Source organism: Oncorhynchus clarkii, chromosome 17 (assembly GCF_045791955.1).
Source record: "Oncorhynchus clarkii lewisi isolate Uvic-CL-2024 chromosome 17, UVic_Ocla_1.0, whole genome shotgun sequence".
In the NCBI taxonomy this organism is placed as follows: Eukaryota; Metazoa; Chordata; class Actinopteri; order Salmoniformes; family Salmonidae; genus Oncorhynchus; species Oncorhynchus clarkii.
The window spans coordinates 70,019,616-70,041,131 of NC_092163.1; the positions used below are offsets into that span (position 1 = coordinate 70,019,616).

At 42.8% G+C, this 21,516-nt stretch overlaps 4 non-coding genes across 4 annotated transcripts; 2 read left to right on the forward strand and 2 right to left on the reverse strand.

Annotated features, from left to right (window-relative positions):
- Nucleotides 1–6: 6 nt before the first annotated feature.
- On the reverse strand, nt 7–100 carry trnai-uau (transfer RNA isoleucine (anticodon UAU)). Its single transcript has 2 exons — nt 63–100; nt 7–42 (listed from the first exon to the last, which is right to left on the reverse strand). It is a non-coding gene; the product is annotated as a tRNA-Ile (tRNA).
- A 1,065-nt stretch (nt 101–1,165) lies between these two features.
- Nucleotides 1,166–1,238, forward strand: trnak-cuu (transfer RNA lysine (anticodon CUU)). Its single transcript has one exon. It is a non-coding gene; the product is annotated as a tRNA-Lys (tRNA).
- Nucleotides 1,239–2,145: 907 nt separating this feature from the next.
- On the forward strand, nt 2,146–2,218 carry trnak-cuu (transfer RNA lysine (anticodon CUU)). Its single transcript has one exon. It is a non-coding gene; the product is annotated as a tRNA-Lys (tRNA).
- A 254-nt stretch (nt 2,219–2,472) lies between these two features.
- Nucleotides 2,473–2,566, reverse strand: trnai-uau (transfer RNA isoleucine (anticodon UAU)). Its single transcript has 2 exons — nt 2,529–2,566; nt 2,473–2,508 (listed from the first exon to the last, which is right to left on the reverse strand). It is a non-coding gene; the product is annotated as a tRNA-Ile (tRNA).
- Between the last annotated feature and the right edge of the window lie 18,950 nt (nt 2,567–21,516).

The following is a 21,516-nucleotide window of genomic DNA, read 5'->3' on the forward strand; positions in this document are numbered from 1 at the left end:
AGCACTTGCTCCTGGTGAGGCTCGAACTCACAACCTCGGCATTGCTTCACTGCATACTGCTGTATAAGTACCACGCGCTAACCGACTGCGCCACAGGAGCTACGCAAAGCACTGTCACTGATCACCATATTTTGCACAAACGGAGCTGTACGATATTCGGACCAAGTTAAAATTACCGTTGAGGGTGCCTAGCTAGCTCAGTCGGAAGAGCACGAGACTCTTAATCTCAGGGTCGTGGGTTAGAGCCCCACGTTGGGTGATTATTTTCTCTGCCGAAGTACCAACTCTCTTTGCGAACAGCCAAACGGTTGGATTTTTGAGCAGGCTTGCCACCCTGCATTGCTGATGTGTCAGGCAAAACTGGTAATGCAGAAGACTATGCATTTGAATCGTAGCTCTGCCTGCACTCTGACCTTTTATCTCAACGACATACCAATTACTTATGAAATAGATTAAATAAATTATCCTTTTCTGGACAAGAAATAGACAGTCAGAGGGTTCAAGAAAAGCAGTTGCTCCTGGTCAGGTACGAATTCACAACTTTGGCATTGCTTCACTGCATACTGCTGTATAAGTACCACGCGCAAACCAACTGCGCCATAGGAGCTATGCAAAGCACTGTCACTGATCACCACAATTGACCTGCCTGGCAAGCTCAGGCGTTTGAGCATGAGCCTCTTAATCTCAGAATCGTAGGGTCGATACCACAAATGGGCTGATACTTGTCTGAGCCGAAGCACCAACTAAATTTGCAAACAGCCGTTCACATGGACTTTCGAGCAGACTTGCCACCCTGCATTGCTGACGTGTCTGGCATTGCTGGTGATAGAGAAGACTATGGATTTGAATCCTAGCTGTGCCTGCACTCTGACCTGTTATCTCAATAACATACCAATTAATTATGAAACATCCTCCTAAGTGTATTGAATTAAAATGCTCCTTTTCTGGACAAGAAATAGACAGGGAGAGGGTTCAAGAGGAATACTTGCTCCTGGTGGATCTTGAACGCACAACCTTGTCATCTAATTGCTGTATACTGCTGTATAAGTACAACACGCTAACAGATTGCACCATAGGATCCATCAACAACACCTTCACTAATCACCATATTTTGCACAAACGGAGCTGTACAATATTCGGACCAAGTCAAAATGACTGATGAGGTACCTAGCTAGCTCAGTCGGTAGAGCATGAGACTCTTAATCTCAGGGTCGTGGGTTCGAGCCCCACGTTGGGTGATTTTTTTTCTCTGCCGAAGTACAAACTCACTTTGCGAACAGCCAAACGCTTGGATTTTTGAGCAGGCTTGCCACCCTGCATTGCTGATGTGTCAGGCAAAGCTGGTAATGCAGAGGAATATGCATTTGAATCGTAGCTGTGCCTGCGCTTTAACCTGTTATCTCTATGACATACCAATTACTTATGAAATAGATTGAATAAATTATCCTTTTCTGGACAAGAAATAGACAGTCAGAGGGTTCAAGAAAAGCAGTTGCTCCTGGTCAGGTACGAATTCACAACTTTGGCATTGCTTCACTGCATACTGCTGTATAAGTACCACGCGCAAACCAACTGCGCCATAGGAGCTATGCAAAGCACTGTCACTGATCACCACAATTGACCTGCCTGGCAAGCTCAGGCGTTTGAGCATGAGCCTCTTAATCTCAGAATCGTAGGGTCGATACCACAAATGGGCTGATACTTGTCTGAGCCGAAGCACCAACTAAATTTGCAAACAGCCGTTCACATGGACTTTCGAGCACACTTGCCACCCTGCATTGCTGACGTGTCTGGCATTGCTGGTGATAGAGAAGACTATGGATTTGAATCCTAGCTGTGCCTGCACTCTGACCTGTTATCTCAATAACATACCAATTAATTATGAAACATCCTCCTAAGTGTATTGAATTAAAATGCTCCTTTTCTGGACAAGAAATAGACAGGGAGGGGGTTCAAGAGGAATACTTGCTCCTGGTGGATCTTGAACGCACAACCTTGTCATCTAATTGCTGTATACAGCTGTATAAGTACAACACGCTAACAGATTGCACCATAGGATCCATCAACAACACCTTCACTAATCACCATATTTTGCACAAACGGAGCTGTACGATATTCGGACCAAGTCAAAATGACTGATGAGGTACCTAGCTAGCTCAGTCGGTAGAGCATGAGACTCTTAATCTCAGGGTCGTGGGTTCGAGCCCCACGTTGGGTGATTTTTTTCTCTGCCGAAGTACAAACTCACTTTGCGAACAGCCAAACGCTTGGATTTTCGAGCAGGCTTGCCACCCTGCATTGCTGATGTGTCAGGCAAAGCTGGTAATGCAGAGGAATATGCATTTGAATCGTAGCTGTGCCTGCACTCTGACCTGTTATCTCTATGACATACCAATTACTTATGAAATAGATTGAATAAATGATCCTTTTCTGGACAAGAAATAGACAGTCAGAGGGTTCAAGAAAAGCACTTGCTCCTGGTGAGGCTCGAACTCACAACCTCGGCATTGCTTCACTGCATACTGCTGTATAAGTACCACGCGCTAACCGACTGCGCCACAGGAGCTACGCAAAGCACTGTCACTGATCACCATATTTTGCACAAACGGAGCTGTACGATATTCGGACCAAGTTAAAATTACCGTTGAGGGTGCCTAGCTAGCTCAGTCGGAAGAGCACGAGACTCTTAATCTCAGGGTCGTGGGTTAGAGCCCCACGTTGGGTGATTATTTTCTCTGCCGAAGTACCAACTCTCTTTGCGAACAGCCAAACGGTTGGATTTTTGAGCAGGCTTGCCACCCTGCATTGCGGATGTGTCAGGCAAAACTGGTAATGCAGAAGACTATGCATTTGAATCGTAGCTCTGCCTGCACTCTGACCTTTTATCTCAACGACATACCAATTACTTATGAAATAGATTAAATAAATTATCCTTTTCTGGACAAGAAATAGACAGTCAGAGGGTTCAAGAAAAGCAGTTGCTCCTGGTCAGGTACGAATTCACAACTTTGGCATTGCTTCACTGCATACTGCTGTATAAGTACCACGCGCAAACCAACTGCGCCATAGGAGCTATGCAAAGCACTGTCACTGATCACCACAATTGACCTGCCTGGCAAGCTCAGGCGTTTGAGCATGAGCCTCTTAATCTCAGAATCGTAGGGTCGATACCACAAATGGGCTGATACTTGTCTGAGCCGAAGCACCAACTAAATTTGCAAACAGCCGTTCACATGGACTTTCGAGCACACTTGCCACCCTGCATTGCTGACGTGTCTGGCATTGCTGGTGATAGAGAAGACTATGGATTTGAATCCTAGCTGTGCCTGCACTCTGACCTGTTATCTCAATAACATACCAATTAATTATGAAACATCCTCCTAAGTGTATTGAATTAAAATGCTCCTTTTCTGGACAAGAAATAGACAGGGAGAGGGTTCAAGAGGAATACTTGCTCCTGGTGGATCTTGAACGCACAACCTTGTCATCTAATTGCTGTATAAGTACAACACGCTAACAGATTGCACCATAGGATCCATCTACAACACCTTCACTAATCACCATATTTTGCACAAACTGAGCTGTACGATATTCGGACCAAGTCAAAATGACTGATGAGGTACCTAGCTAGCTCATTCGGTAGAGCATGAGACTCTTAATCTCAGGTTCGTGGGTTCGAGCCCCACGTTGGGTGATTATTTTCTCTGCCGAAGTACCAACTCTCTTTGCGAACAGCCAAACGGTTGGATTTTTGAGCAGGCTTGCCACCCTGCATTGCTGATGTGTCAGGCAAAACTGGTAATGCAGAAGACTATGCATTTGAATCGTAGCTCTGCCTGCACTCTGACCTTTTATCTCAACGACATACCAATTACTTATAAAATAGATTAAATAAATTATCCTTTTCTGGACAAGAAATAGACAGTCAGAGGGTTCAAGAAACGCAGTTGCTCCTGGTCAGGTATGAATTCACAACTTTGGCATTGCTTCACTGCATACTGCTGAATAAGTACCACGCGCTAACCGACTGCGCCACAAGAGCTATGCAAAGCACGGTCACTGATCACCATATTTTGCACAAACACAGCTGTACGATATTCAGTCCAAGTCAGTTCTACAATTGACCTGCCAGGCAAGCTCATGCGTTTGAGCATGAGCCTCTTAATCTCAGATTCGTAGGGTCCATACCACAAATTTGGTGATTCTTGTCTGAGCCGAAGCACCAACTCACTTTGCAAACAGCCATTCACCTGGACTTTCGAGCAGACTTGCCACCCTGCATTGCTGACGTGTCAGGCATAGCTGGTGATACAGAAGACTATGGATTTGAATCCTAGCTTTGCCTGCACTCTGACCTGTTATCTCAATAACATACCAATTAATTATGAGACGTCCTCCTAAGTGTATTGAATTAAAATGCTCCTTTTCTGGGACAAGAAATAGACAGGGAGAGGGTTCAAGAGGAATACTTGCTCCTGGTGGAGCTTGAACGCACAACCTTGTCATCGAATTGCTGTATACTGCTGTATAAGTACAACACGCTAACAGATTGCACCACAGGATCCATCAACAACACCTTCACTAATCACCATATTTTGCACAAACGGAGCTGTACGATATTCGGACCAAGTTAAAATTACCGTTGAGGTGCCTAGCTAGCTCAGTCGGTAGAGCACGAGACTCTTAATCTCAGGCTCGTGGGTTAGAGCCCCACGTTGGGTGATTATTTTTTCTGCCGAAGTTCCAACTCACTTTTCGAACAGCCAAACGGTTGGATTTTCGAGCAGGCTTGCCACCCTGCATTGCTGATGTGTCAGGCAAAGCTGTTAATGCAGAGGAATATGCATTTGAATCGTAGCTGTGCCTGCACTCTGACCTGTTATCTCTATGACATACCAATTACTTATGAAATAGATTGAATAAATTATCCTTTTCTGGACAAGAAATAGACAGTCAGAGGGTTCAAGAAAAGCACTTGCTCCTGGTGAGGCTCGAACTCACAACCTTGGCATTGCTTCACTGCATACTGCTGTATAAGTACCACCCGCTAACCGTCTGCGCCACACAATCTATGCAAAGTACAGTCACTGATCACCATATTTTGCACAAACATAGCTGTACGATATTCAGTCCAAGTCAGTACTACAATTGACCTGCCTGGCAAGCTCAACCGTTTGAGCATGAGCCTCAGAATCGTAGGGTCGATACCACAAATGGGCTGATTCTTGTCTGAGCCAAAGCACCAACTCACTTTGCAAACAGCCATTCACCTGGACTTTTGAGCAGGCTTGCCACCCTGCATTGCTGACGTGTCTGGCATAGCTGGTGATAGAGAAGACTATGGATTTGAATCCTAGCTGTGCCTGCACTCTGACCTGTTATCTCAATAACATACCAATTAATTATGAAACGTCCTCCTAAGTGTATTGAATTAAAATGATCCTTTTCTGGACAAGAAATAGACAGTCAGAGGGTTCAAGAATGGGAACATCTCCACCTACAGAATGGGAACATCTCTTCCCTAAAATTGACACCCTTCCAGATGGAAGCCCAGTCCAGCCTGAGGAGGGAGCCTCAGAGGAAGAAAGAGAAGTAGAGGCCTCACAAGGAACAGAAGGAGAGACCCCACAAAGAGGAAAAGTCCCGCAAGCTGAAGAAAATGAGGATTTCCCCACAATTGACTTTTCAGCTCTTGAATGGTCTCCTTAACAGACAATTGAAGTTAGAACCACAGAAGAACAATGACATTGACATAACAGAATTAACAGTGAACGCTAGTTTAGAAACAACAGACTCGCGCAAAATCAAGATGTATGGTGGAAACAGGAAGAGAAGAAAGGAACCAGCCAAACAATCTAAAAAGAATGACAGGGTTAGAATCTCTGTTTCACCTCAACTCATAACAGAAGCAGGAGAACAGAAGTCTATCTCAATCATAAGGATCAAACACTTACTGGAGATTGCACTCTGTGGATGGACACATCACCAAACAAAGGGAGAAGTCGTTTGTGGCCCGAAAGGATGTGACCTGACATTAATCAAAGAAGAAGACGAGTGGGTGCTCATCATGAACAAAATTGAACCAGTGGAAGGTGAGGAACATATAGTTGAAATAACAAGAACAACAGTGACCGAAGGGAATAGCACCACGGTCATTAAGATTGATCCCACCCCTGCACCTGAACAGGAAGAACCTGTGACAACTAGAACAATGACAATAACAATGGTGGCAGCTGCTGTGAAGACCACAGTAGCTTCTACTAAGATAACATCAACTGCCCTTACCAAGCAGTCCACTGTACCCACAAAGAAACCTGAAGCATCAGAACCAGGAGGGTTCTTTACTGACATTTGGAACTTTTTGACAAACTCTAATGATATACCTCAAGACAAAAACATTGTAAAAGCGACAGATATCTCAGAATCAGAACCACTCAAGGACACCACACGAGAAGAAGTAGTGAAGAACGAGTGGTACGAATGGGCTAAGTATACAGCAAATAAACATAGGATGGACAATTGTATTTTGTGTAGCAAATCACCTTTGTCTGATCTTTTGATAGTACCTGAACTTGCATCATTTGAAGAATGGGTTAAATGTAAAATGTTCAATGTATTCAGAGAAAATACTACATTCCTTTGTGTAACATAGAATGCAGTTTGGCACTAGGTAACACTAAAGGCAGAAGTGAATTAAATAAAAATATGTTGGGAGAACATGAATGTGCAACATAAGAACTGAATTGAATGATCCTCATAATGATAGGTTTACTATTCTAAAAAGAAAAAAAGAAAAAAAATGAATGTTTTTACAGCTATGGAGATAATGGGATGTATTAACTATAGTTAATTGAATAAACTATTTGGGTGTTAGAAACTGCAGGAGTTAGTACATTTGATGAAGTAATGATTGTGAAACACAAAGGTAAATGTGGTAATATAACTCAAGTAACATTATATCTTGAAATGTTAAAGAATCAGGATTAAGGAATAGCTGATAGTTTCTGGATGTGTGGGCATACTACATGCTCATTGCTTCTTCACAATATAATGATTGATTATAAGTGTTTAATTTTTACAGGCTAGAGGTTTTACTCCTATCTATGTTATTGTTTGGAGATTTTTATTTATTTTATTTTATTTTACCTTTATTTAACCAGGTAGGCAAGTTGAGAACAAGTTCTCATTTACAATTGCGACCTGGCCAAGATAAAGCAAAGCAGTTTGACAGATACAACAACACAGAGTTACACATGGAGTAAAACAAACATACAGTCAATAATAAAGTATAAACAAGTCTATATACAATGTGAGCAAATGAGGTGAGAAGGGAGGTAAAGGCAAAAAGGCCATGGTGGCAAGGTAAATACAATATAGCAAGTAAAACACTGGAATGGTAGTTTTGCAATGGAAGAATGTGCAAAGTAGAAATAAAAATAATGGGGTGCAAAGGAGCAAAATAAATAAATAAATAAAATACAGTTGGGAAAGAGGTAGTTGATAGGGCTAAATTATAGGTGGGCTATGTACAGGTGCAGTAATCTGTGAGCTGCTCTGACAGTTGGTGCTTAAAGCTAGTGAGGGAGATAAGTGTTTCCAGTTTCAGAGATTTTTGTAGTTTGTTCCAGTCATTGGCAGCAGAGAACTGGAAAGAGAGGCGGCCAAAGAAAGAATTGGTTTTGGGGGTGACTAGAGAGATATACCTGCTGGAGCGTGTGCTACAGGTGGGAGATGCTATGGTGACCAGCGAGCTGAGATAAGGGGGGACTTTACCTAGCAGGGTCTTGTAGATGACATGGAGCCAGTGGGTTTGGCGACGAGTATGAAGCGAGGGCCAGCCAACGAGAGCGTACAGGTCGCAATGGTGGGTAGTATATGGGGCTTTGGTGACAAAACGGATTGCACTGTGATAGACTGCATCCAATTTGTTGAGTAGGGTATTGGAGGCTATTTTGTAAATTACATCGCCAAAGTCGAGGATTGGTAGGATGGTCAGTTTTACAAGGGTATGTTTGGCAGCATGAGTGAAGGATGCTTTGTTGCGAAATAGGAAGCCAATTCTAGATTTAACTTTGGATTGGAGATGTTTGATATGGGTCTGGAAGGAGAGTTTACAGTCTAACCAGACACCTAAGTATTTGTAGTTGTCCACGTATTCTAAGTCAGAGCCGTCCAGAGTAGTGATGTTGGACAGGCGGGTAGGTGCAGGTAGCGATCGGTTGAAGAGCATGCATTTAGTTTTACTTGTATTTAAGAGCAATTGGAGGCCACGGAAGGAGAGTTGTATGGCATTGAAGCTTGCCTGGAGGGTTGTTAACACAGTGTCCAAAGAAGGGCCGGAAGTATACAGAATGGTGTCGTCTGCGTAGAGGTGGATCAGAGACTCACCAGCAGCAAGAGCGACCTCATTGATGTATACAGAGAAGAGAGTCGGTCCAAGAATTGAACCCTGTGGCACCCCCATAGAGACTGCCAGAGGTCCGGACAACAGACCCCCCGATTTGACACACTGAACTCTATCAGAGAAGTAGTTGGTGAACCAGGCGAGGCAATCATTTGAGAAACCAAGGCTGTTGAGTCTGCCGATGAGGATGTGGTGATTGACAGAGTCGAAAGCCTTGGCCAGATCAATGAATACGGCTGCACAGTAATGTTTCTTATCGATGGCGGTTAAGATATCGTTTAGGACCTTGAGCGTGGCTGAGGTGCACCCATGACCAGCTCTGAAACCAGATTGCATAGCAGAGAAGGTATGGTGAGATTCAAAATGGTCGGTAATCTGTTTGTTGACTTGGCTTTCGAAGACCTTAGAAAGGCATGGTAGGATAGATATAGGTCTGTAGCAGTTTGGGTCAAGAGTGTCCCCCCCTTTGAAGAGGGGGATGACCGCAGCTGCTTTCCAATCTTTGGGAATCTCAGACGACACGAAAGAGAGGTTGAACAGGCTAGTAATAGGGGTGGCAACAATTTCAGCAGATCATTTTAGAAAGTAAGGGTCCAGATTGTCTAGCCCGGCTGATTTGTAGGGGTCCAGATTTTGCAGCTCTTTCAGAACATCAGCTGAATGGATTTGGGAGAAGGAGAAATGGGGAAGGCTTGGGCGAGTTGCTGTTGGGGGTGCAGTGCTGTTGACAGGGGTAGGAGTAGCCAGGTGGAAAGCATGGCCAGCAGTAGAGAAATGCTTATTGAAATTTTCAATTATGGTGGATTTATCAGTGGTGACAGTGTTTCCTATCTTCAGTGCAGTGGGCAGCTGGGAGGAGGTGTTCTTATTCTCCATGGACTTTACAGTGTCCCAGAACTTTTTTGAGTTAGTGTTGCAAGAAGCAAATTTCTGCTTGAAAAAGCTAGCCTTGGCTTTTCTAACTGCCTGTGTATAATGGTTTCTAGCTTCCCTGAACAGCTGCATATCACGGGGGCTGTTCGATGCTAATGCAGAACGCCATAGGATGTTTTTGTGTTGGTTAAGGGCAGTCAGGTCTGGGGAGAACCAAGGGCTATATCTGTTCCTGGTTCTAAATTTCTTGAATGGGGCATGTTTATTTAAGATGGTTAGGAAGGCATTTTTAAAAAATATCCAGGCATCCTCTACTGACGGGATGAGGTCAATATCCTTCCAGGATACCCCGGCCAGGTCGATTAGAAAGGCCTGCTCGCTGAAGTGTTTCAGGGAGCGTTTTACAGTGATGAGAGGAGGTCGTTTGACCGCTGACCCATTACGGATGCAGGCAATGAGGCAGTGATCGCTGAGATCTTGGTTGAAGACAGCAGAGGTGTATTTAGAGGGGAAGTTGGTTAGGATGATATCTATGAGGGTGCCCGTGTTTAAGGCTTTGGGGAGGTACCTGGTAGGTTCATTGATAATTTGTGTGAGATTGAGGGCATCAAGTTTAGATTGTAGGATGGCTGGGGTGTTAAGCATGTTCCAGTTTAGGTCGCCTAGCAGCACAAGCTCTGAAGATAGATGGGGGGCAATCAGTTCACATATGGTGTCCAGAGCACAGCTGGGGGCAGAGGGTGGTCTATAGCAGGCGGCAACGGTGAGAGACTTGTTTTTAGAGAGGTGGATTTTTAAAAGGAGAAGTTCAAATTGTTTGGGTACAGACCTGGATAGTAGGACAGAACTCTGCAGGCTATCTTTGCAGTAGATTGCAACACCGCCCCCTTTGGCAGTTCTATCTTGTCTGAAAATGTTGTAGTTTGGAATTAAAATTTCTGAATTTTTGGTGGTCTTCCTAAGCCAGGATTCAGACACAGCTAGAACATCCGGGTTGGCAGAGTGTGCTAAAGCAGTGAATAGAACAAACTTAGGGAGGAGGCTTCTAATGTTAACATGCATGAAACCAAGGCTATTACGGTTACAGAAGTCGTCAAAAGAGAGCGCCTGGGGAATAGGAGTGGAGCTAGGCACTGCAGGGCCTGGATTCACCTCTACATCGCCAGAGGAACATAGGAGGAGTAGAATAAGGGTGCGGCTAAAAGCAATAAGAATTGGTCGTCTAGAACGTCTGGAACAGAGAGTAAAAGGAGGTTTCTGGGGGCGATAAAATAGCATCAAGGTATAATGTACAGACAAAGGTAAGGTAGGATGTGAATACAGTGGAGGTAAACCTAGGTATTGAGTGATGAAGAGAGAGATATTGTCTCTAGAAACATCATTGAAACCAGGAGATGTCATTGCATGTGTGGGTGGTGGAACTAATAGGTTGGATAAGGTATAGTGAGCAGGACTAGAGGCTCTACAGTGAAATAAGCCAATAAACACTAACCAGAACAGCAATGGACAAGACATATTGACATTAAGGAGAGGCATGCTTAGTCGAGTGATCAAAAGGGTCCAGTGAGTGGAGAGGTTGGTTGAGTTAGCCACCTCTTGCGTTCGGTCAGTAGATTAGTGGGGTTCCGTGTGGTAGAGGGGATTAATCCAAATCACACAACAACAACAAAAATAAGAACAATAGATATAGTTATAGAGGCCCGAGAAGAAAACATAATAATAATAAAAATAAATAAATTGTCCGATTGTCTATTCAGATAGCAGCCGGTAGGACAGCTAACGGTTAGCGGGCCGCAGATGGGCGTTCAGGTAACGTCGCGACGGAGGAGCCAGCCGGATCTCCTTCAGGTAGATAACGTCGGCAGTCCAGTTGTGAAGGCCCGGTGGGGCTCCGCGTAGGCAGTGAAACGGGTCCGGATAGGTGACTGCAGCCCAGGAGTGAATGATGGAACTCAGGAGTGATTGACGGAGCTGGCTAGCACCGGAACAATCGATGTTTGCTCCGGAATCGACGAAAGCCGACTGTCACACGGATAGCAGCTAGCTAGCTGTGAGATCCGGGTATGAATGTCCAGAGAGCAGTTGAAATCCAGGGACATGGAGAGAAAAATTGGTCCTGTATGTTCCGTTCCGAGCCGCGCTGCGTCGTACAAAACTGGCGATAGATTTTCGAGCTAAAGGATAGCTGATGACCACAAACCGTGGTTAGCTGAATACTAACGATTTGCCAGTAAAGAAGCTAACTAGCTTCTGATTAGCTTCTGGATTAGCTTCTGGGCTAGCTCCTGGCTAGCTTCTGGCTAGTTTCTGGCTAGCTTCTTGGAGTTTCTGGCTAGCTTCTTGGAGGATTACAGATCTGAGGTAAATAATACTTTTTTATAAATATAAATTGGTGAGGCTGGTTGCAGGAGAGTGTTTAGAAGATGAGTTGATGGAAAATAAAAATAAAATGTATGTGAAAAAAGTTGTAAATATATATATATACAGGACACGACAAGACGAGGACAAAAGACGTCTGAACTGCTATGCGATCTTGGAGTACGAGGGTTCATTCAGAGTGGATAAGGTTAGGGCTCTGGTTTGGGAAAGGATTGAAACGAAATAATTAAAAACGACAAGCTAAGTTTCACCAGCAGTCCCCATCTCCTGCGCTATCTCAAGGATTTCTGTGAGATGAATGAGATGTTTGGTCTAGTTGGGTTTTGTAAGTGTTTTATGTTTCAAATTGGATCTTTTACTCCTATCTCTGTTTATGTATTGGAGATGTTTGGTCCAGGTGATTTGTAAGCTTTATTTTTGTTAATGTTTTTGTCAACTGTTGGTATTGGCCTCCACCCTATATGTCCTTTTAGTGTAGTTTTTTGGGCTAATTAGCCCCAGAGGAGGGATTTGTGGGAGCAAGCAGTACATATAGGGACAAACATAATACCGTAGAGCAAAGGTGTACATTAGACCACAAGAGGAAGAGGACACACTTAGAGTGCATTTGCCATTCTGGTAAAAACAGGAAACCAAGAAATAACAGACGTAATGGCCAAAGCCATAAAATGCATAAATGTTTAGGGTAAAATGCATTGTCTATTGTAGAGGACAGGAAACCAAAGCAAGGCCATGAGTGCATAGGACAGCTGGACATACCGAGGTCAGAGGGACACACAAAGGAGGGGGTCAGCCAAATGACCAACTGATGGACTATAGACATAGTACATATATCATTCTTAGGACATGAAAGGGTCCTGCCACCATTGTAATCTAATCAAGAGCGGATACAGGCGTTATTGGGCATGAACAAATAGGAAGCCTGAACTGAAAGATAATGGTGGCAGATGACCTGAGGGAAGTAACTTCATAAACATATGGAATGGACTCATAGGCAGTGTGTGTATAAATACAGAGCCAGTGCTCTGGAAAAGGGTGTGTTCCGCGGACCATCTAGGCTTCTGATATGTTTGTATTAAAAGCCTATATTGAATTCACAAGTTCTTGTAAGTGTTATATTTTGAAACGATTCTCCACAACAATAACAGGTCAGAGTGCAGGCATTACCTCAATTACCTCGACTAACCAGTGTCCCCGCACATTGACTCTTTACCGGTGCCCCCTGTATATAGCCTCGGAAATTGTTATTTTGCTGCTGCTGTTTAATTATTTGTTACTTTCACATGGGTATTTTCTTAAAACATTGTTGGTTAAGGGCTTGTAAATAATCATTTCACTCTAAGGTCTACACCTGTTGTATTCAGCGCATGTGACAAATACATTTTCATTTGATTTGATGAAACTCTTAATCTCAGGGTCGTAGGTTCGAGCCCCATGTTGGGAAATACTTTTCTCCTAGGAAACACCAACTCACTTTCACTCACTGCCATCCACTTCCTCTAATGAGCGTGCTTGCCAACCTGCATTGGAGACGTGTGTCTCTCTCTCTCTGCCCTTTAGTAACACAGCCATAATTCAATTAGAACTCCTGTCTCCCAACGTTGGCAGCTGTGCTCGATAGATGGGGAGTAGGTTGGAAAAAATAGTGAGCCTTATGCTCCTTAACTTAAATTTCTCTGAAGATAATTACAATCACACCACTTGTCACATGGTGTGTTTTTCCTATCATTCCTTTTACTTTATTCACACAAGGGTGTTTCATGTGAAAAGTCAGCTAGCTAGTTAGCGGTGGTGCGCGCTAAATAGCGTTTCAATCGGTGACGTCACTTGCTCTGAGACCTTGAAGTAGTGGTTCCCCTTGCTCTGCAAGGGCCGCCCTGGGTGGGCGAGGGAACGGTCTACAGTTTAACTGTTACACTAGCGCTGCTGTTCCTTCAGTATGTAACCAGGGCTGCATGCATCCAGTCAACACAGGCATTTTTTCATTCCATGTGTGTCCATTCATAGTTTTTTATTGAATCTGCTCAAATTCTAAATGATCAAAAATGTATGACAATTACATACACAAACAATGGTGATGAGAGCATTAAGTTCAATTCTTCTCTTATCCCCGTTTCTCACTCTCTCACACACAATGTGTATTCAATGGATTGAAGCACATGTGTAGAATGGTAATAGCTCTCAACCGAACTTGAATTTGTTAGGTTATTAAGAGATTTTTTATTTTCCAGGCTGTTAAGATGCTCACAGAAGATGTGTCAACTTTGTAGTCATAGAAACCAATAGTCTTTTCCAGTGCCTGTAAAGGAAACCTTTGATTGGTTGAAGCCAGGCTTGTAAATGCAAGCGTCAATGGTGGCCTTCAATGCCTTCAAAGCCGTTTCTATAGAGGTCTTTAAAAAAACTTTAGATAAGCCTTTTTTAAAGATTATTAGCATCTCTGTAAATCCAGAAAACACATCAAACAGACAGTGAATCTTGACGTTTGATTTGTGAAGAGGGGGCTATGTGGGTCAGTTGGGTCTGGGAGAGAGAGCTTGATTAAAGGATCAGACATCCTCATTAAAATGGGCATCTCTATAAACATGATTGCAGACTTGAAGCACAGAAGAGACATCAATACTATTTTGTCCGACAGAAACTGTGTTCGCTTTCCTTCAATGTATCCCTGTCTGTATCCCTGTGTGTGAAACATTAGTCCACGTATTGATTGATGAGCTCCAGTTAGTGTCTTATGTACCTGTATCAACTCATGTGCTTCATCTTTATAAGAATCTTAGTGCGCTACCTGGCAGTACGGCATCTCTCTAGGTACATAGCTTGCCACTCTATAATTCATCAGTGACTGAATGAGCAGTCCTCCTGGTGCAGTAACTCCTTCAGCACTGGTCCTCAACTGGTTTTACCTCAGGATCTTAATTTAACCATTGCTTCAGTAGCAACCCAATGGCAAGCTAGTTATAATGGTGCATGTATAAGACATTTTGAATAAATGTGTTACTCAAATGTCACACTAGCGACACTCTCTCAACACAATAGATTACTACGCAAGGTCTCATTTGTCCAATTGCAATCCCGACAGAAGCTTTTTTCAAGCTATTCTGAAAATCTGATATATTCTTCAAGGCAGGGATGGGCAACTTTGATGAGAGTAGGAGCCACAAAAACAGATCTCATCATTAGGGCCGCAGTCATCATACATGACCTGCCTTTATCCTAGGGGGAGTGCTTCAGACCTCCACACCATGTTGGTTAAAGGGTTAGATTCCCCGGGGCCCCTGAATGTAGCGAATCAACTTTGTGCCAGGGTACTCAGTTCAGAGACGGAGGACTTGGGGGAAGAGGCAAAGGCAGCACATCAGGGATGATGACCTCACACTTCCAACAGAAGCAGTTGTTGCTCTCAGCAATAATAAACTCTTGCACACACACACGTTGCCATAGTTACCACAACACAGCTAGACCAGATGCCCTAGTTAAGTTCGATGTCATCACTAGTGGTGGCATATCCATGGTTGTCTTTGTCATTGTGAACATGGTTGTCTTTGTCATTGTGAATTGTGAATTCTTGTAAAGAGCAATCAGATCTACGATAAGAGATATTGTTGGTACACTCAAGTACTTTACACGTGTTTTGCTTAGGTTCCAAAACCATACTGATATCATGTGGAGGACTTTTTTTCATCTTTTCACATGAGTATGGTTCGCTGAGAGGAAAGGGGAGATAGAATCAGTGCTTCCCTCTGCACACCTCTTGGGTTGTGAAGAGCTCCTAACTCAAGACAGGATTGTTCCTTTAGATACTACATTCCTGGAAGACTGGCCAGATCCTCATATTAATCCCTGTTAAGAAACCTTTACTGTAAGCACAGTGTCCAACCCAGCAGCTCACTGCTATGCTGTTTATTGTCTCTCCTCTAGTAGGGTTGGTGGGAAGTATTGTCATGAAGCTCATCATCTATCAGCCTGCCAGTTAAACACAGTGGTAGTGATGTGTTAGCTACGACGCACAGCCAACAAAGACTTCATGTGCTTTTAAGGTTTCATATCCCTTTAATTAGCGCTACAGCTCCTGTGGTGCTAAAGTAGAGTCCACTCTCTGGTGCTAAAGTAGAGTCCACTCTCTGGTGCTAAAGTAGAGTTTGTGTGGACCACCTTTGGGCCCATGCTGCTTGTTATCACTTCCATCAACAATTGCAGTAATCAATAACAATGTAACACTAAAAATAACATAAGGTAGAACAAAAACACACAATAAATACAAATAAGAAGAACAGAAGAAAGTAAGTAAGCATAATATATAGAGGGTCAGTCAGTTCCAGTACCATATTTACAATGTGCAGGGATACTGGCTCGATAGATGTAGGCACTCTATTTCTAGGGGTAAGGTGACTAGTATCAGGATATATGATAAACCAAGAGTCAGTAGTGTGTGTGTGTGTGTGTGTGTGTGTGTGTGTGTGTGTGTGTGTGTGTGTGTGTGTGTGTGTGTGTGTGTGTGTGTGTGTGTGTGTGTGTGTGTGTGTGTGTGTGTCTCTGTGTGTCTGTGTGTCTGTGTGTTAAGTCAACGGACAGAGGAGAGGTTTTTGAAGTGACATACCAACTTAATGGCATCCCTGTGTAGTTTTCCTCACAAAGACACAATACTATTTTGATTGGTCAACTGTCTTCAATATAAATACATTGTCATTGGTAAAGTATAAATATAATACTACTACTACTACTATTCTTCTTATTTGCATTATAGACAATTATGCTCAAGGTGTGACTTCAGATGTCTGGAACATGCACACAATGCTAAGTCTTTCTTTCATTCTTCTGACCCAAGACTGTGTGAACACTCACAATCCTAAATCAGTACTATACTAAAGCAATTATGAGAACAGACCCACTCAGGTCCACTAATCTCCAGTCCCATTGATCAGTCCCAAGTCTGTTTATTTTTGACCCAGACTTTATAGTCTCTTAGAAACACCGCTCTTATCATCTTTCCCCAAGCTTTTAGAATGGGGGAGGGCAACTAGATTCAGCCGTGGGACGATTATTGTCAGAGCGAATGGTCGGGGGCCAGAACATAATTATATTAATTTGTGCATAAATACCTTTAAAATAAATACCTTGATTACATTGAGACACGATCACGTCTCTTTTTTTATTTGTGGGAATACTTAGGAACATATTTCCTAAATTAAATACATTTTTAGGTAAATTCCTGGTGAGTTTACTGGGGGATTTTTTTTTACCCAAAACTAAAATCCCCACAAAAAAAAATGTTGGGGGGGCCCCAAAAAAAATCACTTGCCTGTTGCAATGCCTGGTTTAGAAGATCTGCATTATAGCATGTGGTACTGATTTTTCTCAGGTACATAACACTCCTAAGTTAGGTCAATGATACATTTGAAACATCAGTTATCCTCTAAATATATACATTATTGAACAGATGTGTTAGTAGAGTTGATTGATTTATCCAGTATCATTTGTTGCTACTGTGTATGGAACCACCCTCAAGGACTCTGTTGGGTATAAAGAGACACACAGAAAGAGAGGGTATGTCCAAAGTTAAATGTTACCCAATCAAATAGGATGTATTGTCAATACATAACATTTCTAAATAAAGGTTTCCTCAGGGACAATTAAATGACAATTTTTCTTGGGGAATGAAATTAATCTTTTTATATTTTTTATGTGAGTTCTAGATTTTAAATAATTTCACTCTGTTTTGTGTAGGGAAGTCGAAAGGCCAAAATAAAGCATGATTATGTTTCTCCCTTGCCTATACTCCAACTCAAATACCCACACACTACAATCCCATTCCATTCAAAAATCTAATCAGTTCCCTCTCCATGATCATCAACACTGCTTGGGTGCATGGGTCTCTGCCAAAGCACTTGCTAATTCTCTCAAAATGCACAGGTTTATGCAAATCTTCCAAACTTTAAAGGAGAGTTGAAAATGACAACAACAACAGGTACAGGCACAGGTACAACAGATGCCATAGGAGGAAAAGATGAATACGCCACGGTATCTCAGTAAACATGTACATATTTACAGTGGTTTGCCCATTTTCAAGTGTCGCTTCTGCCTTCCTACACAGCCTTGGCGTCAAACTGTGGTTACCGTGGCAACAAGCTCACGAGCTGCAACAGGGGCCTGTAGATGAACACAAGTGGCTGTGAGGTGCTTTGAGGTGTAATGGAATTACTCTCTCTTATCTCTTACACATTCCCTGTCTGGAAGCACTTCTAGGTTACATAGACACTCTCACTGAGACTAACACGCTTTAGTTTCATGTTTTTTACACCGCTACATTTGTAAATACAGTATCACAGAGATCATCTCTATTAGGCCTATGAACTAATGTATTTGTATCACTTACTTAGTCACTGACCTGTGATCGGCAAGATAGTTGTTTTACTATTGTGTTTGTTTTGGTTCATGTATTTTATTATATCAAAATCTGTTTCGTTATATTTTAACTTTTAGATTTTTTGTCGGAGCCAATGTTAAGAATATGAAGGGAATATCAAACTTTGTTGATTTCTTTCATTTAAAATATAAGATGAGTCTTGTAGATATTCTCTTGCTTGTCTTTTGCACTGTTGGAAATTGTCTCTGGCAAGACGTTGAGAAGGATCAGTTTCTAGAGGGAAGGATTGAAGGAATTATTTACTGAGTAAACTCTCCTTTACCCCCCTCTGAGTCTAAATTCACCTTGACAGTTTTGACAGGTACTGGGATAAACAACAGAACATCATTTGGAAGGTTGCTTCACACTCTTACAAACGCTCACACCACATACTGTAGGCATACACTCACATAAGCAGGCGTGCATGCACACATTTACACACTGATTTATGTATTGATGCACTACTAAACTCACACCACCTACACAATCACATTACTTGTCTGCTTCAATGTAAAAAAAAACAAAAACAAGACGTACTGCAATGGGGCAAACACATCAACACTATTTGGTTTGGTACACTAGTCAACAGATCTCAGTTGTCGTCAGTGACTTAGACCATTCATCTATTTCATCCAAATTACTTTGGTAGTCTATCCCTGGTATGTGATTTATAGCATAGTTTCACTTTAATTGGACTCCACTGAACAAAGACAAGACCTCCATCCCATCCCTGTTTTAATCATCCCCTCCAGCGGTGAGAGAGTCGATTACATTTTCATGATTAAAACTTCCCATTTACCTTCTCAAGCTGGAATGGTTTTATTCCTCTTTACTGGACAGCTGCTGGGAGCCTCAGGAATCACCGTCCAGCCCTGTGGAGAGGCCACACTCAAAAATATAGATTGCACAAAATACACATTTACGTTCCCCTTGTATAATGGACGAATAAAGTGCTATCCAAAAGACACTGTTCCTACGGCTCACACTACAATTAAACTAATACATAAACACAAACCTGTCATTCGTAGAAAATGCTTGATTACAAAAAAAAACATAGTTTACCACTACCTTCAGAATTACACTGTTAAAACACCATTTGGTTCACGGAATATAATACTGAATGTGTCCAGCAGGCAGCCAGCTCCACAGAACTCGATGGTGAGACGTGTGGAGGCTCAGGCTGACATGAGGCTCTCTGACAGCAGCCATGGTGATTAGATTAGCTACTGCCGTTGGTTCTGTCTCTGGCCCACTGGCTGTGCTGGTGGCCATGCACAGCAAGCTGATGGGGGTCAGTGCCATGCTGCCATGCTTACACGGGGTCACACAGGGAATCACAGACCAGCCTGTCACTGAGGGAGATGCTATGTCAGGATCGTGCTCAGTGCTTGTGTTGTAAGAGGCTGGGACAGTATTGCAGTAAAACCCACCAGCAGTTGGAGGTAGGGCTGTTATGGTGACCGTATTACCGCCACACCAGCGGTCACGAGTCATGATAGCAGTCAAATTCCATGTGACTGTTTAGTCACTGTAATTAAGATTCTCCAAGCTCTGATGCTGCTAATGGTAATTAGTAGCCTACCAAACGTGCTAACTGCCTGATATTCAGCACTATATTGTCCCTCTAATCACTCTGACATCAATGCAAATGTATTTGAAAATCGAATCAAACACTTCATGAGCCCATGGTGTGCAACATTTCTATAGACTATGCAATTGCTTGAGAAAACAGTGATGGCCTCTTTTAAAAAGATGAGAATCCCATCAACTTTCTATAGGCTAGGACTACTATATTTATTTCTCAACCTTCCTAATATTAAGCACATTGCTTCTCTTTAAAACAGGAGTATAGCCGAACTGGCTGGCATGATAATAAACCACGAGAAAAGTGTTCTCCATTCGCAATTTACAGTGCCTTCGGAAAGCATTCAGACCCCTTTTTTCCTCATCAATCTAAACATAATACCCAATAATGACAAAGCAAAAAACTTAAATAGCACATTTACATAAGTATTCAGACCCTTTACTCAATACTTTGATGAAGCACCTAGGCAGCGATTACAGCATTGAGCCTTCTTGGGTATGACGCTACAAGCTTGGCACACCTGTATTTGGGAAGTTTCTCCCATTCTTCTGGGCAGATTCTCTGAAGCGATGTCAGGTAGGATGGGTAGCATTCCTGCATTGCTATTTTCAGGTCTCTCCAGAGATGTTCGATCGGGTTCAAGTCCGGGCTCTGGCTGGGCCACTCAAGGAAATTCAGACACTTATCCAGAAGCCACTCCTGCATTGTCTTGGCTGTGTGCTTAGGGTCGTTGTCCTGTTGGAATGTGAACCTTCACCCCAGTCTGAAGTCCTGAGCGCTCTGGATCATCTGTACTTTGGAATTATCTGTACTTTGCTCTGTTCATGTTTTCCTCGATCCTGACTATTCTCCCAGTCCCTGCTGCTGAATAACATTCCCACAGCATGATGCTGCCACCACCATGCTTCACCGTAGGGATGGTGCCAGGTTTCCTCCAGACGTGACGCTTGGTATTCAGGCCAAAGAGTTCAATCTTGGTTTCATCAGACCAAATAATCTTGTTTCTTAATGTCAGCAACTCTTTAGGTGCCTTTTGGCGAACTCCAAGCGGGCTGTCATGTGTATTTTACTGAGGAGTGGCTTCCGTCTGTCCACTCTACCATAAAGACCTTATTGGTGGAGTGCTGCAGAGATGGTTGTCCTTCTGGAAGATTGTCCAATCTCCAAAGAGGAACTCTAGAGCTCTGTCAGAGAGACCATGAGGTTCTTGGTCACCTCCCTGACCAAGGCCCTTCTCCCCCGATTGCTCAGTTTGGCTGTGCGGCCAGCTCTAGGACGAGTATTGGTGGTTCCGAACATCTTACATTTAAGGATGATGGAGGCCACTGTGTTCTTGGGGAGCTTCAATGCTGCTGACATTTTTGGTACCCTTCCCCAGATCTGTGCTTCGACACAATCTTGTCTCGGAGCTCTAAGGACAATTCCTTCGACCTCATTGCATGGTTTTTGCTCTGACATGCACTGTCAACTATGGGACCTCATAGACAGGTGGACACCGATCAAGTTGTTGAAACATCTCAAGGATGATTAATGGAAACAGGATGCACCTGAGCTACATATAGAGTATCATAGCAATGGGGCTGAAAACAGTACTTATTTAAATAAGGTATTTCTGTTTTTTATTTGCAATACATTTGCAAAAGGTTCTAAAAACCTGTTTTTGCTTTGTCATTATGGGGCATTGTGTGTCGATTGCTGAGGATTTTTTTATTTAATCAATTTTAGAATAAGGATGTAAACTAACAAAATGTGGAAAAAGTCAAGAGGTCTGAATACTTTCAGAAGGCACTGTAAGTGCATAGCATACATACATTTGTTTTCTGTTGACACAGTTTTGGGACAGGCTCATGAAAATAGTCAATTTTAAAT